Raw genomic sequence first — 22,080 nt, 5'->3', positions numbered from 1 at the left:
GCAGATGAGCGAATACTTTTGGCAATATAGTGTGTATATATATATATATATATATATATATATATATATATATATATACACACACACACACACACACACACACACACACACACACAGGGGGCAAAAAGTTTGGAATAATGTAAAGATTTCGCTGTTTTGGAAGGAAATTGGTACTTTAATTCACCAAAGTGGCATTCAACTGATCACAAAGTATAGTCAGGACATTACTGATGTAAAAAACAGCACCATCACTATTTGAAAAAAGTAATTTTTGATCAAATCTAGACAGCAGCCATCACTCCAACATCTCATCCTTGAGTAATCATGCTAAATTGCTAATTTGGTTCTAGAAAATCACTTGCCATTAAATTAAACACTACTGAAAGCTATTTGGTACATTAAATGAAGCTTATCATTGTCTTTGTGTTTGATTTTGAGTTAACACAGTATGCAATAGACTGGCATGTCTTCAGGTCAATATTAGGTAAAAAATGGCAAAAAAGAAACAGCTTTCTCTAGAAACTCGTCAGTCAATCACTGTTTTGAGGAATGAAGGCTATACAATGCTTGAAATTGCCAAAAACATTAAGATTTCATACAAAGGTGTACACTACAGTCTACAAAGACAAAGGACAACTGGCTCTAACAAGGACAGAAAGAGATGTGGAAGGCCAGATGTACAACTAAACAAGAAGATAAGTACATCAGAGTCTCTAGTTTGAGAAATAGACTCCTCATATGTCCTCAGCTGACAGCTTCATTGAATTCTACCCGCTCAACACCAGTTTCATGTACAACAGTAAAGAGAAGACTCAGGGCTGCAGGCCTTATGGGAAGAATTGCAAAGAAAAAGCCACTTTTGAAACAGAAAAACTGAAAGAAAAGGTTAGAGTGGGCAAAGAAACAGATATTGGACAACAGATAATTGGAAAAGAGTGTTATGGATCTTAACCCCATTGAGCTTTTGTGGGATCAGTTAGACTGTAAGGTGTGAGAGAAGTGCCCGACAAGACAGCCACATCTATGGCAAGTGCTACAGGAAGTGTGGGGTGAAATATCACCTGAATATCTGGACAAACTGACAGCTAGAATGCCAAGGATCTGCAAAGTTGTCACTGTTGCACGTGGAGGATTTTTTGATGAGAACTCTTTGAAGTAGTTCAAATTGTAATAATAATTTTTCACATTATTAATGTTCTGACTATACATTGTGATCAGCTGAATACCACTTTGGTGAATAAAAGTACCAATTTCTTTCCATAAGAGCCAAATCTGTACATTATTCCAAACTTTTGTCTCCCAGTGTGTGTGTGTGTGTGCAAGTATATATCGTCATCGACCAAAAACATCCTAGAATATCGTAATATAAATTTTAGCTTAAACTGCCCACTCCTTCAACAGATTTATCAATGCAGTATTTTCTGTCTTCATATGTTGTAATGAATGTAGTAAATATTTTGAAAAGTGTTCATTTAATTTAAAGGTGCAATATGTAAAATTTTTTATGTAATATTTACCTTTTTTTTGTGTGAACGGCTTGAAACGCAACTTAAAAAATGAGCCCTTCCCGGACTTCCTAGGTTGCCTATTAAAGCCTGTAGACCGATTTTCATGCGAAGGGAGCGGGTCGCTTTTGCCGGGAAAATCCAAAGGATGTGACGTTTATGCGCGCTCCCGAGAGCCTTGCCTCAGTGCTTCCGCTATTCAACAGCGACAACAAACTGCAACACTAGGTAACATTATCTTAGAGATGGAATCCAGCAAACATCCGGCTCCCAGCACAACACCGACTCCTACACAAACTACGAGTAAGCCAAAAAAAAAAAAAAAAACATTCCCGTCTGGCTAAGCGGAAACGTGATCGTGGTCGAGTGAAAACTAGAGTGAACATCAGCAGGGTATTTGATTCCTGGAGGGACATTCGTTCAGTTTTGGGGATCAAAACAGACCCTGAATTGGCGTTCTTCTTATTGGACAGGTAAGCTTATATAACTGCAAAGCATGTGAAATATAGTGCCATAAGGATTGATCTGTGTAATTTTAGCTAACTTGACCTTGCCTGCTAACACTGACAAATTGCAAGCTACCTTGCTTCGTCACTTTAAAATAATTTAAACGATCTTCTCTTTACACTAAAAGCCAGGTATACTGATTCACAGTAACTGACAAAGTTAATCTGTAATTATTCAGCAAGGTAAACTACAATAATACATGAAATGAATGCTAGACAATGTTCAAGATAATGCAAAAAGCTCCATTCATTAGTGTAATGTACTTGGTTATACAGGAAATATATACATTCTATTATTATAAAACAATAGCGCATCGATATATCAAAATGACAGTTGTGATGGAATCACATCAATACTGAATTGTGTCAACATATTTATAATGTACAGTCTATTTTATAAACAGCTACTGTCATCATCCCCCAAATAAAGCTGGCTAGCTAGCTAACGCCGACATAGGCTATCGTATAAATGCAGTCAATGTATCATGCAAAGAAAAGTGATTACTTCAGTCTACAGTCTGGCATAGTCAGACCTATATCCACACTTTGTTTTAGCCCTGTTCCAGCACTGGAGATTCAAATATAATATGCAGTCTCAAAGTTTGTATTAAAACGATCATAACTGTGTAATTTTAATTATGCTACCTCATCTGTCACCATGAAGCCGGTGAATCACGTTCAGTCTCTTTGTTTTGTTCCCTATGGAGTGCGCGCGATCACGAGCTACAGGCTGCAGTTCACTTAATGGCCACAGGTGTCATTAATAACAAGGGTTTCCGAATCTTACATACTGCACCTTTAATCAATTTTGTGTACATCTTATTTGCTAATTGGCATTATTTCGGCCATCCTGCTCTCTAGATATCGATAATAGCTCAGCTAGTAAAAAAAAAACCTCATTGTTATTTCAACAACAATACAACTACAGGAACTTGGTATTAGCCACAACTGTCAAAGAAAGGAATGAAACAAAATCACACAATTTAACAAGCGCTCAAACCAAAAAGACATCGAACGTTTTTTAGACCATTTGATTCTATTTAATTTTTTTGATTTTGGTGGTAATCATAAAACTTCTGTATGCGTAACGTCAAGGTGGATTAGCATGTAAGTAAACGCATCCTTGAGGTCATTTCTATTTCACTAAATATTCCACGTGTTCCACGTAGCTAGATTCATGAGCCGGCTAATAAATTGCATCTGTGTAGCACAAAAACATGCACTTTGATGGTCCCTCTGTCAGCAGGGGTCTTTATTCTCGCATACAAAAATGCTATTCAATTTTTAGAGAGACAATTAGACATGGCCATCAAAACTGAAAGAGGGTGTGTCTTCTTTCTCTTTGGCTGTTCTTTCTTCGCTTCACTGAGAATTATGCTTTGAGAATGGCTGTCCTTTTTTCACTTCACTGAGAATTATGCCTTGAGAATATAGAGTACAAACCCTATTTTTGATGAGGGAAAATGCAACAAAACGTACAAAGGTAAGCCCTGAAATAGTCTCATCAATTCTGAAAAAAAGTCAAGATGCTGGGGGCTTTTATTAAAGCCAGATTGTAAAAAGTGTTCTGGCACCAGGGTGCCAAGCAAATTCAATATAAAGGCGAGCGAGTGTGAAAGCATGACCTCCTTAAATGTAGAGCTGAGGCAAAAGAGAAAGAGAGGGTCAACAGACACAACTAAATGAAGGCTGAGCTCATCAAAAAAGCATTTCTCTCTATAGTATAGATATGTTAAACTCATGTACATGGAGTTAATGCACGTGTTCACGCATCAAAATGATTGGATGGGAACATGAAACCTTGTGCACACCACGTAAATGTACTTTCTCTCTTTGGTTCCCTGAGGAGCTACCTGCCATATTTTTTAAATTACCCAAGTCAAGAATAAAATCCTGCAAAATAACCTCCCATTTCTGTGTGAGCTTTGAAATATCATACGATTTCACCAAAGGTTTGGCCGGCTCTTCTGACGAGCCGGCTCAGCTGTGGATGATATTATCTATTTTATCTGTTGTTTGCTTGTCTAGGCCAAGAACAGCACTGCCTTAATTCAAACAGAATGACCGACCGGTCCAACCCTTGTGCCTCGTCATTCCGCTCGGTGCAGCGTTTGCACTTCCTCTGACTTTGATTGAGCTTGGGGAGGCAAATGCCGAGATGCTTCCCGATGAGAAATGCTGGCGGATCAAAAAGTGACTAAAAGATTCAGTGATGTAACTTGGCGGTTGTGAAATTGCAAAAATATGGACTTATGTTCTAGCAGGTCATCCGCATGCTGACGGCTCCCACGAGCTACTGGAGCCCTGAGAGAGAAGTTATCGTTCCCTTGGCCTTGACTAAGAGCATGCAGCACATATCAACATGGTAAACAGTGGAAAAATAGCAGTCACAGATATTTATTATATAAGCCATATTGAGCAAATTCAATCCATTGAGCCATTGTTTTTGCATGACCTGAGAGATAAAAGTGATGTTCAAAGAATAATTTCCAGTATTTTTTGTCTGGTTTTCCAGGAAACTATCTTAAACGTTCTTAAAACAAGACAAAGTTAGTAAGTTAGTTAGTTTATTTGTCCCCGTAGGGAAAATGGGTTTGCAGCATAATAATCACAAGAAAGCTACAAGTTGAAATTATACATGCATCTGTTTGCAGAAGTGTGCAACTCAGCCGGGACATCCAGAGGTTTGTCTTACCCTACAAGAAAGCTACAAGTTGAAATTGGCTGTAAATTCGGAAACAGTGTGTTTTCTCTGGGCTACATATGGGATGCATTGCAAGCAGACGAGTCGACAGCTGTCGGTGACTCCTTACCACAACACTGCTGCAAATAAAATGGGATTGCCTCTACTTTATTAAGTTAATAACCCACAAACATCTCCAGAACATGAGCAGCGAGATGGTGACTACCACTTCACCACCCGCTCTTGGACAGATGTGGGACAGTGGCACTCATCCCTCAGGAAATGAGACCGATTGTGGTGGCAACAGTTGAGCTACAGGGCAGGAATAACTAGGAAAGCTGAGAGAATCCAGACTACAGGTGCCAGATATCACATTTTACAAACATTTAAAGGGATAGTTCACCCTAAAATGACAATTCTGTCATCATTTCCTCACCCTTGTGTTGTTTCAAACCTGTGTGGAACACTAAAAGAAGAATTTCAAAGAATGCACTGGTAGTTCTATCCATGCAATTACAATTCAAGCTTCAAAAATGACAAAAGCATCATAAAAGTAGACAACTTTTGCGCTACATTCCAACTCATCTGAATTCATATGATAACGTTTGTATGAAACTTTGAAGAATGTAAGTTGCTCTCAGAGAAATGCTGCGGCCCGATCACTGAGTCAGTGAGAGTCAGTGTTGAACTCGAGTTTTGTGAACAACACTGACCGATTCATTGAAAAGATCTATTCCTTTAAGGCTCACTTGTAATGTAAAAGAAAGAGATTTTGCAGTGTTTTCTGCTGCTTTCTCTATGGAGTTCATACCATTATGGAGGTCTGAAAGGTGCTGCAGTAAGGAGCGTTACAGTCAAGTCACAAATGAAAATCCAGCGCTGTACACTAATTGTACTATTTTGAGGAAAGAGACTTTTAATGAAACAAAGTGTTATACTTTTCCTCTTGTTTAAATACACAAAACACATGCAACATTTTATCTATCATGCTAAAGAGCTATCTCAAAAGCTTTCCTGCTGTTCGTCAAACTGCAACAAATATCCTGCTCGCCTGTAAAACTCTTAAATTTGAGTGTATTTTGTTTTCTCAAACAAAAATCACAAAAAATGCACAAGTGAAAGAATTGCTGGATTGTGTGTACAGCGTTGGCCACTGGAGATGGAAAATATTATGAAAATCAGGTGTCTTTTATACCCCTATAATTCAAGTCAAACCATGTATCCTTGGAGCCTGGAACATAAAGGTTTAAAACGTCATAGTGAAACAGCCAGCAACAGCAACAAACTGTTACTTGGCCCACTTTGCTGACTTTGATAGAGCTGCAAAAATTGTATTTGAGCAAATTATAGTGAGAAAGCAAAAGCAGAGATCACTCATACTTATGGTACCTGTGAACAGTAGTTGTATGTTTCAGTTCTGGTTCATTGTGTAAAGTTCAACTATAGAAGGGAAAGACTTCTATCCTAGGCAAACATAGTGCTGGCCAGGTTCCAGCCTAGTGCACGTTACAATCTTTTGAGCTGAGTGATGGAGCAAAAAATCAAATAAATAAATATATATATTAATATATATTTAATATTTATATTTTTTATGAAAATATTTAAAAGCATATAATATGCCACATGGGCAATTCTTTTAACATTTTGAGTAACAACGAAAAGTCCAACATATATTTTTTTACACAATTATTTTAAAACGTAAAATTCCACATGCATGGGCACTTCTGTGAATGTTTTTACATAATCAAAGACCAACAGATTTTTTTTTTTTTACATAATTATTTTAAATCATGCAACATGGACACTTCTGTGAAAATGTTTTGAGTAATAATGCATATGAATAATTGGATCAAGGTTTCAAAACATTGCTTTGGTCAAATAAAAAGCGTAATAATGTATATATATATATATACAATTGTGCTCAAAAGTTTTCATACCCTGGCAGAAATTGTGAAATTTTGGCATTGATTTTGAAAATATGACTGATCATGCAAAAAAACTTTTATTTAAGGATAGTGATCATATGAAGACATTTATTATCACATAGTTGTTTGGCTCCTTTTAAATCATAATGATAACAGAAATCACCCAAATGGCCCTAATCAAAAGTTTACATACCATTGAATGTTTGGCCTTGTTACAGACACACAAGGTGACACACACAGGTTTAAATGGCAATTAAAGGTTAATTCCCCACACCTGTGGCTTTTTAAATTGCAATTAGTGTCTGTGTATAAATAGTCAATGAGTTTGTTAGCTCTCACATGGATGCACTGAGCAGGCTAGATACTGAGCCATGGGGAGCAGAAAAGAACTGTCAAAAGACCTGTGTATCAAGGTAATGAAACTTCATAAAGATGGAAAAGGATATAAAAATATATCCAAAGCCTTGAAAATGCCAGTCAGTACTATTCAATCACTTATTAAGAAGTGGAAAATTCAGGGATCTCTTGATACCAAGCCAAGGTCAGGTAGACCAAGAAAGATTTCAGCCACAACTGCCAGAAGAATTGTTCGGGATACAAAGAAAAACCCACAGGTAACCTCAGGAGAAATACAGGCTGCTCTGGAAAAAGACGTTGTGGTTGTTTCAAGGATCACAATACGACGATACTTGAACAAAAATGAGCTGCATGGTCGAGTTGCCAGAAAGAAGCCAATGCCACAAAAAAGCCCAGTTACAATATGCCTGACAACACCTTGACACGCCTCACAGCTTCTGGCACACTGTAATTTGGAGTGACGAGACCAAAATAGAGCTTTATTGTCACAACCATAAGCGCTAACAAGTATCGTGCTCCTTGAAAAAACCACACCGTCTTTTTCCAGAGCAGCCTGTATTTCTCCTGAGGTTATCTGTGGGTTTTTCTTTGTATCCCGAACAATTCTTCTGGCAGTTGTGGCTGAAATCTTTCTTGGTCTACTAAGAGATCCCCAAAATGTCCATTTTTTTTTTTCACCCAATTTGGAATGCCCAATTCCCAGTGCGCTTTTAAGTCCTCGTGGTCACGTAGTGATTCGCCTCAATCCGGGTGGCGGAGGATGAGCACGTTGCCACGGAGACATAGCGCGTGCGGAGGCTTCACGCCACCCGCCGCGGCATCCGTGCTCAACTCACTGAGAACAAACCACATTATAGCGACCACGAGGAGGTTACCCCATGTGACTCTACCCTCCCTAGCAACCAGGCCAATTTGGTTGCTTAGGAGACCTGGCTGGAGTCACTCAGCACGCCCTGGGTTAGCGAACTCCAGGGGTAGTAGCCAGCGTCTTTTACCACTGAGCTACCCAGGCCCCCCTGAATTTTCCACTTCTTAATAAGTGATTGAACAGTACTGACTGGCATTTTCAAGGCTTTGGATATCTTTTTATATCCTTTTCCATCTTTATAAAGTTCCATTACCTTGTTACGCAGGTCTTTTGACAGTTCTTTTCTGCTGCCCATGGCTCAGTATCTAGCTTGCTCATTGCATCCACGTGAGAGCTAACAAACTCATTGACTATTTATACACAGACACTAATTGCAATTTAAAAAGCCACAGGTGTGGAAAATTAAACTTTAATTGCCATTTTAACCTGTGTGTGTCTGTAACAAGGCCAAACATTCAAGAGTATGTAAATGTTTGATCAGGGCCATTTGGGTGATTTCTGTTACCATTATGATTTAAAAAGGCTGTAGTGGAAAGCACCACGCTACCCCCTGCCCCCTGTTTCGTTTTCACACATACACACACACACAGAGAGAGAGAGAGAGAAAAGCAGCGCATCCTCCGTTGCTAACATGACGTTTTCAAATTAGCAATGAAGGCTTGAGCAGTATCAAAGCAAGATACACTTGATCAATACAATAGTTTCTATATTATCTGAAATATCTGTGGGAAAAACCCTCGCGCTCCCCCTCTCACACTCACGGACACACATTATACGTGTAACGCACACACTTAAGGCCCAAACATACTCGTGAGAGAAAAACATACTCATGTGTCGTCATGTCAGCGCACTCCTGCATCTCAGTGGGGATGAAAAAAAAGCTATTAAAAGGTTTACAATGGGAATATGGCGACACGCATCTTGGCGATTTTGAAGCGATGTTACTTCTGACAAGAGCTGCAACAAAAAAGGTAATCCCAGAAGTGATCTCTCTCATTTTCTGAGTTTCTCTCTTTCGATCCCTCAAATACAAACTCGACCGCACAAACACACTACCTTATTACTCCAGTAAGTCCTTGAGTAAAGCAGCACAAGCCTCCGTTGCTAGTTCTAATGTGACGTTTTCAAATTAGCAACAAAGGCTTAAGCTGTATTAAAGATGCTGAATTCATGGCTGAAGAAAGTACTTCCACTCACAAGAGCGTTTTAGGGACGAAAACCAGAAAATGTCTTGAGATAAAACCCTGAACGGTGTCTTAAGATGTGGTAACCGTGGTATAAGCGGAATAATTGACGAGGGACCGTTGAATTGTTGAAAAATAATGCAACAGTCATTACCACCTTGGGTGTGAATTACTTTTCAACAATTCAACGGTCCCTCGTCAATTATTCCTTATATATATATATATATATATATATATATATATATATATATATATATATATATATATATTACACACACATTCACACATAGAGTATAATCTTCCTGTCTTTTTCTTTTGCATAACCACCAGGAAATGTGGTGTAGTGGTAACAGCAGGCAGTGAAGACACATTAGGATTTGGACGCATTAGAAGTTGAAAAACAAAAGGACATGTTAGGGAGAATGTTAGTCACCATTCAGTCATTGAATGGAAAAAAAAGGTGCCATGCGGCTATGACTGAGGCTTATGTTTAACATCACCTTTTTGGAGGTGATGATGGTAAGTAAATGATTTATTTATTTTTTTTACATTTTTGGGTGAACTATACCATTTATAGTTTGAAGACCCATATTAGGGATGGGCATTCATCGGTAATTTGGTATTCGAATATTTAAGCTCATAAAAAAACGAATATTCAAATATTCTATTATTTAAATGAAGGTAATTAATGAGAAAGAGACATTGTAAAATTATTTTTTAGTCATAACGGTTGCGTCACCATTAAAAAAAAACAAAAAAAACTTCTAATTATATCCAAAACAAGCTTATATTATGTCCTGTGTTTTTTTTGTTGAAAATATTTAAACAAGCAATGCGTGAAAACCAAAAATTATAGAATGAAAGCATTTAAGCAACTCAAAGTGAAGAAAAAGAAACCGCTAATGAAGTAGACTGATGCAGTTAACGTACAGGACAAATATAAACACTTGACATATAATAGTTATGTTTATATTGTATCTCATGTTTTTGTTGAGAAAAACAAGCATATCCACATGTTCAATAAACTATACTCATTTATACACACCAGTTTAATTGATGGAATGTCCCTTACATCAGCTAGCAAAGTCTTTCTCGGATGCCATGTTTGTTGTTTACAGAAGCGTCGCAGGGATTACGTTGCTATGGGGATGCTGCTTTCTGATGAGCTGCACATATACGAGAGTAAAGTGTACACCGCTTACCCATTACATTTAAACAAGAACCCAGCTTTCTTGCAGTAAGAATTCTCGCAATAACCTGCTTTTTTGGTGTCCATCTAAACGTACTGTCAGAACGGTTTGCTCATCAAATGTGATCAACTTGTGTCCACACTCAACAGCGCCACCCAGTGCATTCTGTTTTAACTGCCAGTTTTAGTTTGTCTGTTCATGATTTAACATGCATTTCATTGTATATATGGCCAGCAAAGCAAAACTTTGCGAAATTCTAATTGTATTTTTACTATTCGAATAATTATTGCAGCACGAATACTCGAGTATTCGACTACTTGTGCACATCCCTAACCCATATAGGGTCTCAGTGTCATGAGAAGGTACAACAGTAATGCACATCATTCCTGCCTGGGAAGGAAATTCTCTGGATGTCTGCCAAACCTGTGTGGGACATCTGTCACCTGTAGGAATCCCATGTAAACGGAACAAAAGCTGCTTTTGGAGCTTGCAGTCTCTTCAAAACAGCTTATTCTACCACGACCGTCCAAATCAAAACAGCTCTTGCTCTGATGGGCCTTGGATGTGCCGCTAACTCATAGACAAAGGAGCAATCATTAGCATAGCCAATGTTTTAGAGAGAGGCCCCTTGCTGGAAAAACCCTGCGCAAATCAAGTTTCACGGCTCCCGCTGACCACAATGTGCCAGGCTCATTGGTGCAACGCTTTGGGGGTACTTTAGAGAAAAGCATTATTGATCTTCTTCACACTTATGTTTTTTTTGCCAGCATCCATCACCAGACAAGCCCTGGGCCACCTCACTTCGTTCAACAGCAGATAAAAGCCCTCTTTCAAGCTGCTGCTTTTCATTGTCACAGTGTTACCATACTGAACGGCCATCAAAATGCACTTCAAGATTCATTGTAGTCAAATGGCTTTATCTTGATGGAAAATTAAAACTTTTAAGAGAAAAATGGATAATGTAGCTATTAAGACTTTAGGAGCTATTTGACTTACAAGAATGGGCCAAATATCAAACAATTTCAATGAAAATAAAAGGCTGACTGGTCTAAATCATCAATAAAAGATGTAATATTTTGAGATATAAACTAAAAATGTTAATACATGAGAGTGTTTATTAGAAATTGTCGCCGGGGTTGCTTAAACGACTTGAGAAATCTTCTAAGGAAACCTAGTATAATTAGGCTGGTTTGACGTTCACCAGATGTCGATCGGATGCATTTCCTTGGAAGAAGACGCGGCTAGATGGAGCGCAACAGAATGGAACAGAATTCAGCATTATCGTTACACTCCCGCCCCCCCCCCCAAAGTTAGACTATTTTTCACTTAATTCGCAGTTTTAAAAACATGACAGTCATGGTGTTACACACAACGCAATGGCCAAAGATATTCGCCTGAATATGTATGGCTGTAGTACCAGCGCTTTAAAAAGAGAAACATCAAAAGACGTAATCTTGTCTGAAAGTGTTTTACCTTGCCAACGCCAGAATTATGCATAATTTAAAGCACCATCGCTAAAAATAACAACACTACAAAAATATAAGAAAAAATCTAAACTAGTCAATCAAACAAATGAAACAGAGGTAAAAGTCTCATTGGTCCAAATCATTAAATAAGACTATTCCTCAGCTGTTATAAGAAACTTGATAAAATAAATATTGACATGACGACTAATCAAAGCCTAGTATAATTAGGCTAGCTTCATGTTCACCTGATTCCGAATGGATACGTTTCTTAGGGGGCGTTTGCATAAGACGCGTTCTTACATTAAAAACAGATAAATGGAGCGCAACAATGAAATAGAATGTAGGTGTCTCGAGACTCATTTTAATAAGTTGGGACCATTTTTAACTTGACATACTATTAAAAATTTTATTCTCATGGTGCGAGATGTGACGCAATGGCTATAGACGTCCATCTGAAAGTATATTGCTGTAGCAGAGGTATCTTAAAGATAATTCATTTAAAGACCCAACTTTTCCAAGAGGGTTTCCCATGCAAACTGTTTAACAGCTAAAGCACACTTTCAAAGTGCAAATTAAAGCACCGGCGCTCAAAATAACAAACCTTAAATACCTTTAAAAAATATTTAAAAAAAATCTAAGCTAGTCATTCGAACAAATGTAACTTAAGGAAAAGGCTGAAGGTCCAAATAATTAATTAAGATTTTATTCCTCATCTGTTAGGAGAAATACACAAATTTTTTAATCTGTCAATATATGAGCAGTATTTGTAAGGGATGTGCAAACAAACTGGCTAGTCAAATTGCCTGACCATTCATCAACTAACTGATCTGAAGGGGGTATTAAATGACACATGTTTGCGTTCAAAAACAGCTAAATGGAGCACAACGGAACAGAATGCAAGGGTCTTGAGACACCTTTTTAAAAGTTGGACTGTTTCTATCTTAATATGCAGTCTTAAAAACGCGACACTCATGGTGCGACATGCAAAGCAACAGCTAAAGATGACCACCTTGAATTGGATGGCTAGAGCAAGTGGTGTTGCTTTACAGGGGGATGCAACCTTTCCGAAAGGGATTCATAGTGCTGTTTAACAGCTAAATGCCGACTTCAACATGCAATATAATGTGACGGCACTAACAAATACAAAAATAGAAAAATATATTTGAAACAAAAAATAAACTCGTATTCCTAATTAAGTAGTCAGTTGTTGGATGACTAGTCAACTAGTCGTGACTAGTCAACTAGTCTTGAAAAACAACCCTATGACTTCTTCAAAACAGTATTCAAACTGTGGTCCTTAAAGATGCTCAGTCCTCTGCTTGAAACAACTCTGGAAAAAAAAGCCCTCCTGTTCTGCACAAGTTCTGTCTCACTCTGTTCTACATATTTGTCTTTATGGGAACCCAGAGGGCACCCATGGCACTTTGCAATCAGGGTCACAAAAGGCTCTGTGAAAGCAGAATCTACATAATTGCCCCACAAAGCAGGGGACTTTCTAAACCGGGGACGGCACATCAGTCAAACGAGTTATCTTAAGCATCTCTACATCGAGGGGGTGAATTAAGGGGGTCTGCGGCGACTTCTAAAGGGTTCAAAGGGGAAGGGTGAAGAAGGGGGTGCGCTCGACTGCTCGGAAAAGAGGCAAAAACATGCGGAGAGAGACAGAAATGAAAGCGCACAGTTCACTTTCTGTTTAACGAAAAAACCTTCCAGTGCAAGTGCCAATAATCAAGACTCCTTTCAGGTGTGCGGAACCTGAGATGAAAGGGGATGTTTTTGGCACATATTCAAAAATGCGATCTTTCAGTCGCACCTTAAAGAGAACAGGCCACAAACCTGAAACGCCAGCTGGAATCCGTATCGTGAAGGTGAGGACATTTCAGGTGGTTAACCGCAAATTCTAAGGTCCCTGGATGCCTTAGTGTGCAGTCAGACACAATTCTGTGGCCTTGCCTGGGGATAAAAACATGTTTTTGTGGCCATAGGTGTCATTGCAAGCAAACATAACGGTTTGAGTTCGGAATGGTAAACTACCCATACTAATCTTACTACTTTTCTGCCATATGAGTCGATGTAAAAAACTGTACGAGTAGTATGGTAGTATGTAATTCTGAACTCAGCCCTAGACTTGCCTAAATAGCCTTTAAAGTCTGTCAAGAGGCAAATCAAAGTTCAAATCAAGTCTCAAAAACAGGCTGGAAGAAGTATTATTTTTTTCACAAAGGAATTGCTACATGCTCCCATCATCAGAAAGCAAGCACCTCTTTCTGGTCCTTTCAAAAACATGAAAAATTAACAATGGAATTGTCCTCAGCCCCAAATGTAATTCAACTTTTCAAGGAGGAAGGTATAAAAAGAGCCCTTTCAGACAAGGCCTATCACCAACCGTGTTAAAGGAGAAAAAAAAGCAAGGCGGCGAGAGGGAGGGAGGGTGGGCAGGAGGACGGCCCAGAAGCCTTCATTCCCTCTATTTATAACCATTCAGGCAGTAAGCAGCCACATTCCAAATGCCAGAAGGCACTTTTCAAAACTCCTCATTTAAAACTTAATGTTGTTTTCATCTCCGAAAAAAGCAGCCCACCCATCCATCGCCCAAAAAGGGACCAGGAAGGTGAAAAAAAAAAGGCAAACAGTAACATGTAAATGCTCTCTATCCGGAGCCAGTCCAAATCAACCCTTTCAAAACAAAAAAGGGCAGCTGAAATGAGGTAAGCGTGCATCGGTATGCATTAAAAAACAGAAAATCTTTAATGAGAAATTACCGATGGCGGCGGGGCTGTGCTGCAAACTCCGGGCGATTAGCACTTCAAGGGCTTTTCTTCTTTTCAGAGGGTAAGTGGGCCAGCTAAAGAATGGCCTCCGCCTCCATTAAGGTGAATCTGAAGAACCCTTGTGAGAAAAGGAGTACAGAACACACTTGTCAGCTGCTGGGAGCCTGGGGAATGCAGCGCAGCAACCCAAAAGTGCATCTGGTGAAGAGCTGGGGTGGGTGCGGGGATGAAGAAGGACCTCCGTAAGGTTTCGCCTCTCTATTCTGTCCATCTTTTGTGCTGGAGTAGGCAGGGGGTCAGCTCTGAACACATGACCATAGGGCTTTCCTCTCCTCAGCCGGGCTATTTGTCGGACAAGAAGGAGAGAGAGTGCGTCCCAAAACCCCCTTCAGGCTTCACACAACTTTGTCACAGTTCCTTAGCCATGCCACTTCTGACAATTGTTGACATAAAGCAAATGTACAGAGATATATAATTATTGCAGATGGCATAGCTTTAAAGAGTTTGATGATGAAAATATTGAATGTTGAAAATGTTGAAATATTGAAATCCCCATTAAGCTATCAAAAGTCAGAAAACTCAAACGTTTATCATCAAATTTTTCCAAGACCAAATTATCTGAGCTGTGCTATCCATACTCATTTTATAGCTCTATACTTTTACTTTCAACAATTTCAACAATTGTCCCATTTGTGTCTATTTTTATTTCTCCGGAATTTCACAGAAACATCTGGAACAAAGTTGATATTTAAATGAAACAAAACTTGCGTCCACTGGAAAGAACAACCACAAAAGGGATCTCTTTAACATCTCAATTGTTTCTCCTAGACAGCGATGAGATTAAATGGAAGGCAAATGGAGACTTCTGCTGAAGTTTTGTCAGAAAATGACCACTCCTCTAGAGTTTCAGAATAGATCTCGACAATGTCTCAAACTGTGTTTAGCCTTAGATTTTCCAAGGTACCAAAGTCTGCATACTGAAGTCAAACATTTTAGGAGAAACATCTGAGAAAAACAATATTTCAATGAAACATAGCTGAGAACTCCGTTAAGTCTCCAGAGGTTTAAAAGAGTGACATCTGAGCAATAAAATGCTCCTGGGTGATGCTGAATGACCACTTCCTCTCTTGAAGAGTCTATCAAATCCTTCTAAACACTGATTCCTAGAAATATTTGATGGCTAAACTGATTTGATTCCTTCCTGTGGAGAATGTGACGATGCAGTCACTCGATTATACTGGGTTTTGATGAGCAAAAATACAATCACCTGAAAGGAAATGCAGTTTTTCCACAGGAAGTGTAGCTGTAAAGAGAGTACCAGCACTCACTCAGTCTTCCATTTGTACTTTTGTGGGAGGATCGTTATAGAAGGTGTTGCACATGGGTTTCAATGAGCGGCTGGCCCTTTACGGAGCTCGATCTGTCAGCAGGAGTGCCCAAATCCTCAACTCATTCAGGCCGGCTTTAACACAGGAAAACATCACCACACTCCTTCCTTTGACACCCACAGAACAACACCTCGCATTTTAAAGAGAGTAAAGCAGGGTGCACACAAACAGAGACTTGCGCTGGGTTGTGATGGTTTTAGGCTGGCCTTACAGGCTGGCCTTACCCTGCTGTTCACCCTTGGCCTGCCTGTTATAGTGGTCCTACTCTTTAAGTGGCACAGCAGGGGACCGGGCAAGTGGAAATAAAACTCCAGGTAACAAAAGTTTAGTTGCGATGGCATTTTCCAGAAAGCTTTGCTGGCTGTGACTGTTAGCAACCAGTAAACAGTCCAAAGCTTTCGACTGGCTGGGGGGTTCTCCACATCAATAAATAATACCTACCCTTTAAATCAGCGCAGTTCGAGAGCTCTTACCTAAACCTGCCACACTATTCTCTACAAAGTAGCACACAAGAGAATTTCCATATCAACAGAAGATTAGTCAAAATATAGAAAGATATTCTCAAGGCTCAGAAATTAGCCAGGGATCAGGGCAAAAATGCCCCAGATATTTAAAATGTAGGGGCAAAAATGCCCCTGTAGTGATTTCTCTACTTGGGTTTAATATCTCTGTTCTGACACTCATACTGAGAGATCAGTGTTGGAAATGGTTGTTGAAGGTCGGCGTGAGAAGAAAAGCAAACAAGAGAGCGAGAACATAAAAGAGGTATGTTTCCTTAGATTTCTTTGTGTTTACAGGGCAGGACTTAGAGTCATGACTGGATGAAAAACGGCTATCTCAGTATTATGACACCCAGGGACCTGTGCCTACAGGTAGTTGACTAACTACACAATGCCAAAACCACAAAGATGCCCCAACCTTCGGTGTCACAATCACAACAGACACTGAGACTAAAAAAACAAAAAAACACACACAAGGTGTAAAAATAATGTTAGAATAAATCCAGAAATTTGGTCTGATGCCTGTATTAAAATCCTAAAAAAGAAAATACCCCATCTAAACATGAAACTTTCTAAACATTCAAAACTACTCAATCAGCACCAAAGCCTCAATTGAGTCTCAACTAGTCTCAACTGAGACCAAGACCTTAAAGTTGAGGCTTGAAGAGCAGCACATCTTCAATGTTACTCCTACAGTGTAGTTTACAGTTATGAGTATACACTGTAGTTTATAATACCTACCCTTTAAATCGGCGCAGTTCGAGAGCTCTTACCTAAACCTGCCACACTATTCTCTACAAAGTAGCACACTAGAGTATTTCCATATCAAAACAAGATTGGTCAAAGGGATCAGGGATCAGGGCAAAAACGTAGCTAAAATTGACCATAATGCCCCAGATATTTAAAATGTAGGGGCAAAAATGCTCTGTAGTAATTTCTCTGCTTGGGTTTAGTATCTCTGTTCTGACACTCAATCTAAGAGATCAAAGATGGAAATGGTTGTTGAAGGTCGGCAAGAGAAGAAAAGCAAACAAGAGAGCATGAAAATAAAAGAGGGATGTTTCCTTAGATTTCTTTGTGTTTACAGGACAGACTTAGAGCCATGACTGGATGAAAAATGGCTATCTCTTTATTATGACACCCAGGGACCTGTGCCTACAGGTAGCTAACTAATTACACAATGCCAAAACCATGAAGATGCCCCAAACTTCAGTGCCACAACAGACACTGAGACAAAAAAAAAAAAAACAGGTTGTAGAAATAATGTTAGAATAAATCCAGAAATTTTTATTAAAATCCTAAAAAAGAAAATACCCCATCTATACATGAAACTTTCTGCAGGAAATCTTTCAAAATATCCTTGAGGCTTCACAATAGTTGGGTTTCAGAACAAAAAAACAAAAAGTATGGGAACTGAGCGGATGTCTGGTGTTGCTTTTTTTCCCTCCAAGATATTACACAAACAGTCTAAGATTTCTGAGCATTTCACATGGAAGCAACGGCTTGATAAATCTGTCTCAATGGAAAATATCCACCTAAGGCACTGAGGACATATCCAAACTTGCATGTTTTCAGTTGAAAAAGTTTTCAGTTTCCTAATGTCTTCATTTTATGAAGTACGCGGTACAAGAGCGCGTTCCAAACGTCTTCGCTTCTGGTCGAGGAAAATGTCATTCGGGTGCGGATGAGAGGTGTAAACATACCAAAGGCATTTTCAAACGAAAACATATTAGGCTGGACATTGAAAAAGGATTGCTCTTGCTACGTCTACGCCTCTCATCCAAAATGGAACAGCGTTTTCCTCCACTGAAAACAGAGATTTTCGAAAACATTCTCTAGTTCTGAATACTTTGGAAAACAATGATGTTAAAGGAATAGTTCACCCAAAATTGAAAATTTGCTGATAATTTACTCACCCTCAGGCCATCCAAGATGTATCTGAGTTTCGTTCTTCATCAAAACAGAATTTAAGATTTTTAGGATTTTATTTCAGGCCTCCTCCTTTAAACAATGCAAGTGAATGTCCTGTATATTTAGGGTGCATCAAAATAATCCACACGACTCCAGTCGACAAATAAAGTTCTTCTAAACCCAAACGATTGATTATTTTTAGAAACAAAACAATACTTATATACTTTTTAACTACAAATGTTCGCTTCCGTACATCTCTGTGATGCGCGCTCATGAGAGGGATGATGTAGAGGAGGAGGCAGGAAGCGCGTCATTGTTTACAAGAGAAACTTGCACAGACCACAGACCAAGTGTCGTTCACAAACCAAAACAGCCCAAAACTATTTCAAAACAATATAAAATAAAAATAATTTCCAAATAATAATAAAAAAAACATTACTGCAGTAAATAACCATTCTTTATTTTGGAGCAATGCTGTTGCACTATCTACTTGTGCTTTTTCTTTAGCAGAAATATATAGGCTATATGACTGTCAGGAATTAAAGCCACACAAGTTGTAGTTAGTGAAACCAAGTGCGAGAGCATTTACTGAGATTCACAGGATTTACAGGGTTTACACAGTGAGATCAATGGTACAGGTGATATCACATAGAAGAGGAGCTTCACAAACTGAAGAGGGATTCACAGGGTTTAAAGTTCACAAAGCTGAAGAAGAGGTAACAGGCGGAACAGCAGGGTAAGCACTAAACAGATATCGATGAAGATCATGAGCAAATACAGACAGGTAAATAAACACTGCGTGAGAGCAGCGCAGTCAAACTAGAGTCCTTTGTGTGAGACTTGACTGTGAAGTGGCGTGAAGGTGAGTTATTTATGCAGGCAGTGATGAGCGAGTGAATTGAGTGCAGGTGCTGTGAATTAGAAATTGAGTGATGAGGAGCGGAGCGCTGAGGGAGGTGCACAGCCCAAGGGAGGCGTGACAATGACAACGTTTTCACACATATGGTTGTGCTCAAAAGTTTGCATACCCTGGCAGAAATTGTGAAATTTTGGCATTGATTTTGAAAATATGACTGATCATGCAAAAAAAACTGTCTTTTATTTAAGGATAGTGATCATATGAAGCCATTTATTATCACATAGTTGTTTGGCTCCTTTTTAAATAATAATGATAACAGAAATCACCCAAATGGCCCTGATCAAAAGTTTACATACTCTTGAATGCCTGGCCTCGTTACAGATACACAAGGTGACACACACAGGTTTAAATGGCAATTAAAGGTTAATTTCCCACACCTGTGGCTTTTTAAATTGCAATTAGTGTCTGTGTATAAATAGTCAATGAGTTTGTTAGCTCTCACGTGGATGCACTGAGCAGGCTAGATACTGAGCCATGGGGAGCAGAAAAGAACTGTCAAAAGACCTGCGTAACAAGGTAATGGAACTATATAAAGATGGAAAAGGATATAAAAATATATCCAAAGCCTTGAAAATGCCAGTCAGTAATGTTCAATCACTTATTAAGAAGTGGAAAATTCAGGAATCTCTTGATACCAAGCCAAGGTCAGGGAGACCAAGAAAGATTTCAGCCACAACTGCCAGAAGAATTGTTCGGGATACAAAGAAAAACCCACAGGTAACCTCAGGAGAAATACAGGCTGCTCTGGAAAAAGACGGTGTGATTGTTTCAAGGAGCACAATACTTGTTGACCCCTCTCCAAACATAGCGTTTATGGTTGTGACCATAGAGCTCTATTTTGGTCTCGTCGCTCCAAATTACAGTGTGCAAGAAGCTGTGAGGCGTGTCAAGGTGTTGTTGGGCATATTGTAACCGGGCTTTTTTGTGGCATTGGCTTCTTTCTGGCAACTCGACCATGCAGCTCATATTTGTTCAAGTATCGTCGTATTGTGCTCCTTAAAACAACCACACCGTCTTTTTCCAGAGCAGCCTGTATTTCTCCTGAGATTACATGTGGGTTTTTCTTTGTATCCCAAACAATTCTTCTGGCAGTTGTGGCTGAAATCTTTCTTGGTCTACCTGACCTTGGCTTGGTATCAAGAGATCCCCGAATTTTCCACTTGACTGGCATTTTCAAGGCTTTGGATATATTTATATATCCTTTTCCATCTTTATAAAGTTCCATTACCTTATTACGCAGGTCTTTTGACAGTCCTTTTCTGCTCCCCATGGCTCAGTATCTAGCCTGCTCAGTGCATCCACGTGAGAGCTAACAAACTCATTGACTATTTATACACAGACACTAATTGCAATTTAAAAAGCCACAGGTGTGGGAAATTAACCTTTAATTGCCATTTAAACCTGTGTGTGTCACCTTGTGTGTCTGTAACAAGGCCAAACATTCAAGGGTATGTAAACTTTTGATCAGGGCCATTTGGATGATTTCTGTTATCATTATGATTTAAAAAGGAGCCAAACAACTATGTGATAATAAATGGCTTCATATGATCACTATCCTTAAATAAAAGACATTTTTCAAAATCATTGCCAAAATTTAACAATTTCTGCCGGGGTATGCAAACTTTTGAGCACAACTGTACCTGAGTTCGCTGGAAAAACAGCACAGGCACAGCCGATGAATTCAGATATCGACCCTTTGTTTCTTTCCATGGTCTGAAATCCTCAGGGGTAAAATGTTCACTGCACACCCTACAATATTTGAGAGAATGTAGGGGTGTACTGATATCCAGGTTCAGCGTGATAAGCCAGAGCTTCAAACGCTCATGATCATGTATAGGCAATCGATGAAAAGTTAATATTTTTCCTGGTGTGCATTTACTTTGGGGTTTCTGAAGGTTGAAGCATCCAGGATACACACACCAAATGACCATTTTGAACAATACACTTATTCAAATACAAATCTACTGCAAAGACAATTTAACTTTTGTACAGCGCTCCTTCTCTTGTAAACAATGACACGTTTCCTGCCTCCTCCTCCATGCGTGACCTTACTAATGACTAATGTCATCCCTCTCATGAGCGCAAGTCACAGAGATGTACGGAAGCAAACATTTGTAGTTAAAAAGTATATAAGTATTGTTTTGCTTCTAAAAATAATCAATTGTTTGGGTTCAGAAGAATTTGTCGACTGGAGTCATGTGGATTATTTTGATGCACCCTAAATATGCATTTTGGACCGAGTACATTCACTTGCATTGTTTAAAGAGGAGGCCTGAAATGAAATCCTAAAAATCTTAAATTCTGTTTTGATGAAGAAAGAATATATCATGGATGGCCTGAGGGTGAGTAAATTATCAGCAAATTTTCATTTTTGGGTGAACTATTCCATTAAGAACACAGAGCTTCTGAGATTCAATGCCACTCCTGATGTCCTTCTTCATTATTCCACATATTCAAAACTATTCAATAAGCACCAAAGCCTCAACTGAGTCTCAGTTAGTCTCAACTGAGACCAAGACCTCAATGTTGAGGCTTAAAGAGCAGCACATCTTCAATGTTACTCCTACAGTGTAATTTATAGTTATGTATATACAGTACTATACAATAGTCTTAGGCACATATGATGCTTCACAAAATAATTTGTCTTAAGATGGTTATTTATATTATCAGCTTTAGTGTGTCAATAGGAAATATACATTTTAGACACCCATACATTTCTTTTGCAAATAGAATAGAATAGAATAACATGGAGCCCAGCAACAGATGGCATGGTCCCCACAGAGCCCCCCACTGAATATTGAGTCAGTCTGGGATTACAAGAAGAGACAGAAGCAATTGAGACAGCCGAAACAGATAGAAGAACTGTGGCAAATTCTCCAAGAAGCTTAGAACACCCTATCTGCCAAC

General features: G+C 39.0%; 1 protein-coding gene across 1 annotated transcript in view; it reads right to left on the bottom strand.

Moving 5' to 3' along the window:
• Positions 1 to 22,080, bottom strand: part of LOC127437636 (low-density lipoprotein receptor-related protein 5-like) — a 101,151-nt gene that overhangs the window by 28,376 nt on the left and 50,695 nt on the right. The window lies entirely within an intron of this gene.

This window comes from Myxocyprinus asiaticus, chromosome 48 (genome assembly GCF_019703515.2).
Source record: "Myxocyprinus asiaticus isolate MX2 ecotype Aquarium Trade chromosome 48, UBuf_Myxa_2, whole genome shotgun sequence".
Taxonomy (NCBI): domain Eukaryota; kingdom Metazoa; phylum Chordata; class Actinopteri; order Cypriniformes; family Catostomidae; genus Myxocyprinus; species Myxocyprinus asiaticus.
This window is presented reverse-complemented; position numbering and strand designations above follow the sequence as displayed.